Here is a 10,190-nt window from a genome sequence, read left to right on the forward strand (position 1 = left end):
GTGGGAAAATATGGCTAGTTTGAAATATGACATGTGCTAAATAAATATTGTAGCGACTAAGAAAGTGGCTTAGTGACTAAGAGCACATAGCGCTCTTGAAGAGAACCCAAGGACAGTTCCCAGGTAACTTGCAATTCCAAGTGATTTGATGCTTTCTTGGGCACCGGAACATGCATGGTGCACATAAAATCACAAATACACACACATGTACATAAATAAAAAATAAATAAACCCTTAAAAATACAAAATTATATATGATTTGAGATTTATCATACACTCCAAAAAGAATGGAAATATTTTATTAATAACTTTATTATTCGCATGTTTAAGTGATAACATTTTGGATGTAAGTTAAATAAAGTAAGTTATTAAATTTAACTTGAACTTTATCCTTTTTATTAATGGCTACTAGAAAATCCAAAGTTACATATGTGGTTAATACTTTTGCAGATATACATATATACATACAAAAATATGTATACAATATTTTCAGCTATATATGAACTGTATAGTATATATGATGTATTATAATTTTTGTGGGTGTGGTGGGGATGTCTATGTTCATGTTTAAGGTGCGTGTGCACACGTGTGTGTGTGTGTGTGTGTGTGTGTGTGTGTGTGTGTGTGTGCTAGAAGCTTAGAGGCTACATATTGTGGCACATGCCATAGCACTCATTTGGAGGGCAGCAGACTAGTTGATCCTTACTTTTTCACCTTGTATTTGAGGGTGGGCATCTCATGCTTGTGCTGTTTGCTATTGCATGTGAGTGGTTTTCCTGTCTCCACTTCTCATTTCCCACAGGAATGCTAGGATTCCAGATGTGCACTACACATCCCACTTGTAACTCTGTTGAGGGATGGAAGTCGGTTGCCAGGGTACATGATCAGTGCCTTCACCCATTGAACCATTTCCCTCCTCTCACATTCCACTTCTTCTGAACACTACTGCTACAGAAAATCTCAAAAAGGGACATTAATTAACTGTTTTTCTAAACAAGGCAGAAAATATGAGATTAAAAAAAAACATTAAAATCACACATACCTCTCACATTCTAAATTTTCAGGAAATGGTGAGATTGCAAATTCACAGGCCTATTCCTAAAGTTAAAAAGATCAAGTGTTAATTCCTAGAATCTCTCACTTTTCTTCACATTTAAAGAAGTATTTCTGAAGACCTTTTCCACAAATTCAGCCATATTTCTTTGGGAAGAGGGACACTTCAGTATTTTCAGACCATTTTCTTTTAAATGACAGTCATCTTCACTGGGAAAATGAAATTCATTGGAAAGTTCTAATTAGGAAAGGTCCTGATTTGCAGCCTTGATCTTTCATCTTCCAAGCTGACTTCACAAGTCTTCTAACATGGACCCAATGTATGTACTAGAGCAGTGGTTCTCAACCTGTAGGTCGTGACCTCTTTAGGACCTGAATGACCCTTTCACTAGAGTCACATATCAGATATCCTATATATCAGATATTTACATTATAATGTCTAATAGTAGCAAAATTACAGTTCTGAACTAGCAATGAAATAATCTTTTGGTTGTGTGTCACCACAACATGAAGAACTGTATAAAAGGGTCACAGCGTTAGGAAGGTTGAGAACCACTGCACTGCAGCAACATTAGTGAATATAAATAACTCAATCATTCAATAGCTATTAGAAACTCAGGAAAAGCTAAGAGGCATGTTGCATTTTTAATGGGTCACTGTCGTAAAATACTGTTCCATTTCAGTTACAGAAATTACCTCTAGCAAGTATTTTCTAGCTGACTTGTCCCAATTAGAATTCAAACACCTGAGAATAATAATCTACCGTATAATATCAAAAGTAGTAGCCAGTGTCTACAGTAGTACTTGACACTGAAGCAGTAATTCAGTTGTTAACTGAATATTGAATTGTCTTTGTTATAATGTATTTCTGTTGCTTGTTAGTTTGTGACATGGTCTTGATAGGCAACTCAGAACTCACTATTTTGTCTGCCTGAGGCTTCTCAGTGTTGGGATTGCAGATAGAGGCCACTGTACCAGGATGGCTACCAAGGATATCTTTTGTATCTATCTAGGAGTTGTGCCTAGGAAGATAATGGCTTTCATTCAAAGGTTGTTTTCTGACTTTAGTGTTTCCTTCTTTCAAAAACGTATTTTCATTTATTCCTTGAGAGTTTCGTACATGTATACTATGTATTGTTACTATATATACCACCCTCTACACCTCCAACTCCTTCTAGTACACCAGACTTCATGTCTGTGCTGGATATTTTATGTCAATTTAACACAAGCTGAAATAATCTGAGAGAATGGAACCCTGACTAACAAAATGCCTTCGTAAGATTAGGCTATAGGCAAGACTATAGGGCATTTTCTGGATTATTAATTGATGAGGGTGGGGGTGGCCTATTGTCAGTGGGGCCATCACTTGGCTGGAGTTCCTGGCTTCCATGAGAAAGCAGGCTGAGCAAGGTAGAGAGAGCAAGACAGTAAGCTGCACCCCTCCATGGTCTCTGCATCAGCTCCTGCCTCCAGATTCTACCCCTTGGATTTCCTGTCCTGACTTCCCTCAACAATGAGCTACAATGTGGAAGTGTAAGCCAAATAAACCACCCTTTCCTCCCTCACTTGCTTTTGGTCACGATGTTTCATTGCAGGAATAGTAACCCTAACTAAAACAAAGCCCTCTTTATTTTTAGTTACTTTTATAATCCAGTGAATCAAGTCAGTCTGATCATATGTGTTGCAAGTAGCACCACACATTAGTGAATGCACAACCTACAAGGATTTTCCACCCTGAATAAAACTAACTTTTACCTCAGAATGTTTCAGTTACCAATCACTAGGGGTGGGGCCGGTGAGCCCTCCTCACCCATGCTGGAATGTTGACTGGTTTGATCTTGTATGAATTATTCAGTTACTATAACTGCTGTGAATCTATGTGTGCAATGGCCCTGTTAGTGAAGGGGGTCACCATTTTGCAGTAGTTCTCCCAGTCTCTCACTCTCACAATCTTTCTGTGTCCTCTTCCCTCATGTTCTCTAGCCTTGAAGGGAGAGGGTGAGATACAGACGTGCCATTTAGTCTGATCATTCTGCAGTTACTCATTCTTAGGAGAAAACACTACGGAATTCAGTGTAGAGGTTCCTCAAAAGGCAAAAACAAATCATGTGACCCAGATATACAGCTCCTGGTCATATACTCTCTGGTAGTTTGAATAAGATTGACCCTCCTAGGCTCATATATTTGAATGATTAGTGAGCATGTTTGAAACTCTTTGATAGAATTAGAAGGGTTAGGAGGAGGCATGACATTGTTGGAAAGAGTGTCACCGGAGCTGGGCTTGGAGGTTTTCAAAAGCTCACACTTGACCCAGTGTTTCTCTCTTTGTATCTTGGCCTATGGATAAGGACTATCTCTCAGCCACTGCTCCTGCATTACACTCACTTGCCTCCATGCTCTCTGCTGCCATGTTCCCTGCCATGATGATAGCGACTAAGTCTCTGAAACTGTAAGCAAGCCTCTAATTCAAAGATTCCTTTTATAAGAGTTGCCTTGGCCATGGTGTCCCTTCACAGTAATATAACAGAGAGTGACTAAGACAGACTCTATGTCCCACTGCTGAGATTCTTGGTCATATTTCCTGGCTTTTACTGCATATATGTATTCATTACTTCATTTGGTTATGCGAACACCTTAAAACAAACAACTATTAATCTTTTCTGTCTTCTAGCAAATGTGTTTTCTGAGTGTCGTATTCCTTTATTTGCACATTCATGTTTATGGTTACTGCTGGCTTAGCTGTCCAAGCAACTTCTTTCCTGTTTATAAGCAGAGTTCTATTCTTAGACGAACATTCAAGAAAACTATGATTTAGTGTGAAAAGAGAATCGAATATAATTATTCTTGGTTTCTTTATTTTATAACCACTTGCGTTGAGAAGCAGGGATGGTAGTTTATACTTGCAAATTTATTGGTAACAGAGTGAGGACATGACCTCCGCTGTCCTTATTAGTGTTTGACTAGTACTTTACCATCACTGCCAGTTAGACTGGCCTTCAATTCCTATCCATTTTTGAAAAGATGCTGTGCTCTGTGCTCTGGTTTTACATTTTTTGAGTGACTTCCTGCATCAAAGGTCTTGCAAGAATCTATAGCAGAAATGAATGACGAAACATGTTTTCTTCCGCCTGTTTGAGAAGAATGATTATACGTCTCTGAAAATTAACAGTGAAAGAACTGCAGGTGTGTGTCTGTTACCTTGAAGAGCCACCTCTTGATTTCCCTAACTACTTCTCTCAGTTATTCATGCTCTTTTAATCTCTGCGGCCATATAAGCGTTTGTCAGGCTTCCTTTTCTAGAAGTTTCCCAAACTCAAGCTTGGCACCATTTTCAAAACCCTCCTTGAAAACAGAAGCATTTTAAGGTCCTACCTCCTTTGACAAAGTCCAGTAATTCTTCAGTGTCTATACTCTCCTACATGGCAGAACATAACTTAAAATACTATTTCTTTCAAAAAATGTATTTTCTTCTTTGTTAGCTTTGCCAAATTAGTCATCATTCTTGACATTTCAGATGAGGCTCCATATGTTAATTATGCTGGCAAGCCTTTCATGATGATGCCTATAGATTTTGTTCTCATTTTTCTTTGTTACAATAATCTATTATGACTATCTCTACCATGTGTCATATATATATATATATATATATATATATATATATATATATTGCATTTTTGTTACTTAATCTATAGTTTTGTCTCACTCACTAAGCTGAGGTCTAGATAATTTGTAATGCTTTATTTTGTTAGCTGTAATATTTTTAAGAGTTAGTGCCTCTGTATTCTGCTTTCCTCCTATCCCCTGTAGACAGCTATTTTTCAGTCTAGTAAATTTATGTCATATTGTAACAAAATATGAACATGGCCTTTGTTGGTTGTCCTAATCCTGTTAATTACCATCACACTCTTTGGTCTTTAATCATCTTACACTTTGTCAGCAAATGGAGGTGCTAGTTTAAGCTACTATTGTGAGAATTAGATGAGCTAACAGATGTGAAGTGTTTTGTATAGGACTGAGAATTGGGTTTTGTCCTTGTCTTTGCCGATGATGAGATGATGAGCTACATGAGTAATGCATTAAGGAAAATGGTCATCTAGTACTGTGAAATTTGTTAGGGATAAATTGGTCTAAAAGTCCTGAAACTAAGATATTTGTGTACTAGTTGTAGATAGCAAGTAAGAGAGCTAAACTCACTTGCCTTCTTTCAAGGTTTTCCTGATGGCTTCTTTGAGTCACTTGAAGAAATTCCTGAACACAGGCTGTGTGATGGTGGAGGGTGGGTGGGTTGCTGGATCTTCGTCCCTCCTGCCAGTGTGGCCACATTGATCTGCTTTTCACTTTTAATTGGGCTCTTTATTTATTTATTTATTTATTTATTTATTTGGCTTTATTGAGGATGGGTAGCTGAATCTGTCTTGGAGCTCAGGCTATGATCCCAAGTTTGATAGCAAAATGACAGTCATAAAGGACAAAAGACATTTTGGGGGGTGTCTGCCACTCACAATGAGCTTACCTCGAGGAGAGGAAAGATGGAAGTTCCTAGCAGATACTAGAGTCATTTTACTCCCATCTTTCCACTTCAGAAGGCATCAGCTGCTTTTTATCGCTATTTGGTGAAGCAGCAAAGCCAATGTGGACTTTTAGATACTTGAGACCTCTGGTGAGTCTCTACCTGACCAATGTACCTCAGCTTTTGTCTTTCTTGGTTTGCTTTTGGGCTGTTGGATGCTTTTGAACAGTTCAGGTATCTTAGTTAGGGTTTCTATTGCTGTGAAGAGACACCATGACCATGGCAACTCTTATAAAGGAAAACATTTAATTGGGGTGGCTCACTTATAGTTTCAGAGGTTCAGCTCACTATCATCATGGCAAGGAGCATGGCAGCATCCAGGCAGACATGGTTGTTGGGGTGGTAGCAGAGTCCTACATCTTGTAGGCAACAGGAAATCTACTGAAACACTGGGCACTATCCTGAGCATAGGAAACCTCAAAGCCCACCTCCACATTGACACACTTCCTCCAACAAAGCCATACCCACTCCAACAAAGCCACATTTCCTAATAGTGCCACTCCCTATGAGATGATGGGCGCCAATTACACTCAAACTACCACGTTGTGGTACTTTTGAAACATTTGAGTGTAGTTGCATTTTAATGACTGTCTTTTTCTTTAAGGAATCTTTTGTTGAAAGATATTTGAGTATTAGTATTAGAGAAACAGCAACAGTTATGGTGGAGGAGAAAACTCTTAAAGGCATTGGGAATCTGAGCCCAAATCAAAGTCAGCTGCAGAACTAGAGAGATACCACTCTGTCTCTCTTACAGTCAGAGGCTTCCAGTAAACATCCTTAGGTTTCCTGCATCTTGGGTTTGTTAGAGAACTGATCACTCAACTTGACTTTTTTATCTGAAGGAGTAAAACTTAATTTTCTGAGGCTGGTGGTGGTGGGCAGAGGGGGGGGACTGAACTTAACTCTCTGGAGCCAGCAAAAACACATACACGCACCTTTAGAGTATCTCCATCATCTTCTTTCTCTGTTCTTTCGTTTCTTACCTCTGTCCAGATGTTTCCCTTCTGTTTCTCTTGATGTCTTCCTTCTAACTACTTCCTGATGTCTTCCTTCTGTTTCTTTCCTTCTACATCTTTCCTACAGTTTTCCTTTCCTACTGTGTCTTTATTTTTGCCCTTACAGCTTATGTACCCCAGCAAAATCTTTCAAGCACTATTGTGGCTGTTTGTGGCAGCACAGGTGTGTGGGTTCACATAGATCCATGGAAAGATGACTCAGAGACATCTTAAGAATGAATGTAGCCTTTCATGGCTGTGTGGGGGTCCAGCCTTGAAGGACTGAAGCACTTTCCCTTCACCTAGGGCATTTTTATTTTCTCTCTGTTTACAGTTTAGCCAATTAATATCCATATGCTCAAAACAACCTGAAAGAAGCTCCCAAAGATACAATGCCAAGTGCAAACTCCTCAATTTCTTAGGTACCATGGTTTTCCAGGTTTCTGGAACCAAGTTTTGCATAGGCTTTGTATCCTTAGGAGACTCTCAGACAAGATTCACAGAGGGCAAGGGCGGCTAGAGAAACAAAAGGTATTGGTTAAACAAAGGTGGATTAGGTCTAGGTGCTATCCTCTGGAGCCAGGCCAGATGTAGCCCAGCAGGAATATAGCCACACAGTATAAAAATTACAAAGTGGTTACATTCTATTTTTCAAGTGAATGATTACAATGAATACAAGTAAAAAAAAAAAAAAAAAAAAAAAAGCATGTTTTCCATATCCCTTACATGATTAAACATTTTACACATTACAGGTGAAAAACAAGTTTTCCCAAGAACCCACATACATTCATGCCCAAACAGCTTGTTATAGATTAACAGAGTGTAAGCAAGCAAGGCATTTTTCTCAGCCAGTTCTTTGACTAGTAGGCTGCGTTTTGCTGTTACAAAGGAAGAACCAATCATTTTATTACTTGTCTCCAAAGGTAAGAAATCTTAGAAGAATCACAAATCTAAACTTTTCTATATGAAAAAGAATCAGTCATAAATCCTTAGGGTGCACATCCATTCATCAACAGTTCTTTATATCAGGAAGCTAAGGGCAGAAATGGGTACAACTAATCAATCACCGCCTTTGGTCAACAACCCATCCCAACAAGAAAGGCACATCAGCCAGCAGTAGCCTGGCTACCGTTGTTCCTGCTCCCTCACCTCAATTAATCTCTCACTCAGCTATTAAAAGTATTTTAATATTTTAGTTAAATATTCAAAAAATGCTTTCTATGATTTTTTTTACCTCAAAGCCATTAACAAAAACATCTTAACCTAACCTGAAGTCATTATTTAAAGCTTTGTTTTAGCTATGATGCACACCGAAACCTGTGAACTTACCTCTCAACATGAAGATTAAAAAAAATCTTGAGCTTGCTGGGCTTCTGGGACTCAATTGTTTCTCTTCATCATTAACCTCAGCCACAGTCTATCTGGCTCCTCAAGAGAAACTAGCTGGGTGACATTTCCTTGTTCTATTTTCTATCCTCTGCAGCTCCTCCTGCTTTATCAGGGGTGGGGGAAACACCATATCTTGCTTTTACATGTATTAGTTTTTCCACTAAGCTAACCTCTATAATAATCCCTTATTATTTGTATGATGATCCTCAATCATCAAAATCCTATTTAAACTAACACTATTATTGTATAAAACCATTGCTTCAGTTAGACACTACAGCTTAGGAGGAAATCATCTTGATAACAATCCATGGGTAAAAATGCCCAGTGGAATGAGATATTTCCATGAGATAATCACACCACATTAAAAGCAGTGGGGATCCCCCCACACCCATTCGCACCATGCCAGATACAAGAGAAAAATGGCAGTGGCAAACATGTAAAGGCACAGCAGTAGCAAGAGACATTTTGGAGCCAAAGCCCTTGGGGCCTTGCCTATCTGAGATTCACCCATCAGTGCCTTGCTTCCTGGTGGGCCTACCATCCAGACTTCAATTGCTACCTGTTGCTCCTCTGACATGGCCACTGACATTTATTTGAGTTCTGGCTTAGGAAAATGGTGTAAAAACCATCTGTAGCCCCCATTTTTGTAGTGGAGTTGGTCTCAGAGGGCTTTTTTTAATGGGAAAAATAGGTAAGTAAAGAATTATCATGCTTAGCCAGTTGTGGTGGTCCACACTGAGGGCAGAGACAGGAGGATCTCTTTGAGTAAGAGGCCAGCACAGTCTACATAGTAAGTTCCAGGATAGCCTGGTCTACAAAGAGAGACCCTGTCTCAAAAAACAACAGCAACAAAAATTAAAAATAAAAATAAATATCCTATGGTTAGATGAATTCTTCGTTCTCCAGTTAGAAGTTCCTTGAAGCGTGAAGATTTGCTCTGATTCTCAGGGAACATTTCCCAGGCCTAGATAAGTCTTGCATCCCTATCAACACAATAAAGAAAGATACCAACAGAAGTTGGAGCACCTGATGAGGAATGCTTAGTTTACAAGTAAATATGGTAATAGGTGAGTTGCAGAGGGGAGGGGGGGATTCTGGCAGGGTTTGGTTTACTTTGCATATTGATGTTTAGCTAAAGAAGAATTTTCATCTCATATTAGACCTTGCTAGTGTTTCTTTCTTTAGTTCCTCCAACTACAGGTTCCCCAAACCAACCAGCACCTGCTTAAAATGAAGTAAAACAGGCCCTGGAAAACCCTCTCATTCTGTAACAAGATTCCATTACATGTACGGTGTAATGCAGGCCTTTTAGTGTTTTACAGATTTTAAAAGGGCATTCAAAAATTGCCTTTCTGGTTTATGCTTCAAAACCAAAGACTTTTAAATGTTGTTTTAGAAGCAGCCTCTGTATGGTTCTTCTACGTCTTGCTGCCAATTGCTGCAGGCTCTATACATAGATGCTTCTTAAACTATGTAAGCCTTCTAAAGATTGACAGGTGGTAGATCTTCCTAAATCTTTACATAATTGCTTACTTTTTAAAAATAGTTTTACTATTATTGGTTGTGTTCTAGTAAAACTCTATAACTAGCTGTTGTGTATTTATTACTTGACAGCTGTCTTTTGGAAAGCCTTGTAACTAAGCTGCCTATGGATACTACAAAGGAAGCGGAACAAAATGAGCAACTAGGACACCACCCACAAGAAAAGCAGAATGTACAACAGGTATACCAGACCTAAGAGCCATTCCCTATATATAAGTTGCTTAAGTCAGACCTAAAGTTCAAGAAAGGGAAGCTGATCAGCAATATCTTCAAAGAACATTGTTCAGAGATAGTGCCAGCGGGTGGGGTTTTTCAGAAGAAAATACAGTCACTTTGGGTATGGGAGTGTCGTCTGGAATCTCAGCACTTGGAAAGTTGAAACAGCAGGATCCTAAGTCTGAGGCCAGAATTGGCATCCTGATGAGAAGTTTCTCAAACCAACGAGATGGGGTTGCTTGTGCAAGTCCTTCCAAACGTCTCTAAAAGCCAAAGTGATGAAAAATGGTTCTTATGTATGGCTACCTGGCGTTAACTGTGTTCTTACCTTGGTCCAGACTTGCATTCTGTTTGTTGTATTTGTTTTAGGCATGGACATACTCCACCAGAAACCTGGGGCACTAAAACAGAAAGTGAGAAATATA

This window comes from Peromyscus eremicus, chromosome 11, assembly GCF_949786415.1.
Source record: "Peromyscus eremicus chromosome 11, PerEre_H2_v1, whole genome shotgun sequence".
NCBI classification, from domain to species: domain Eukaryota; kingdom Metazoa; phylum Chordata; class Mammalia; order Rodentia; family Cricetidae; genus Peromyscus; species Peromyscus eremicus.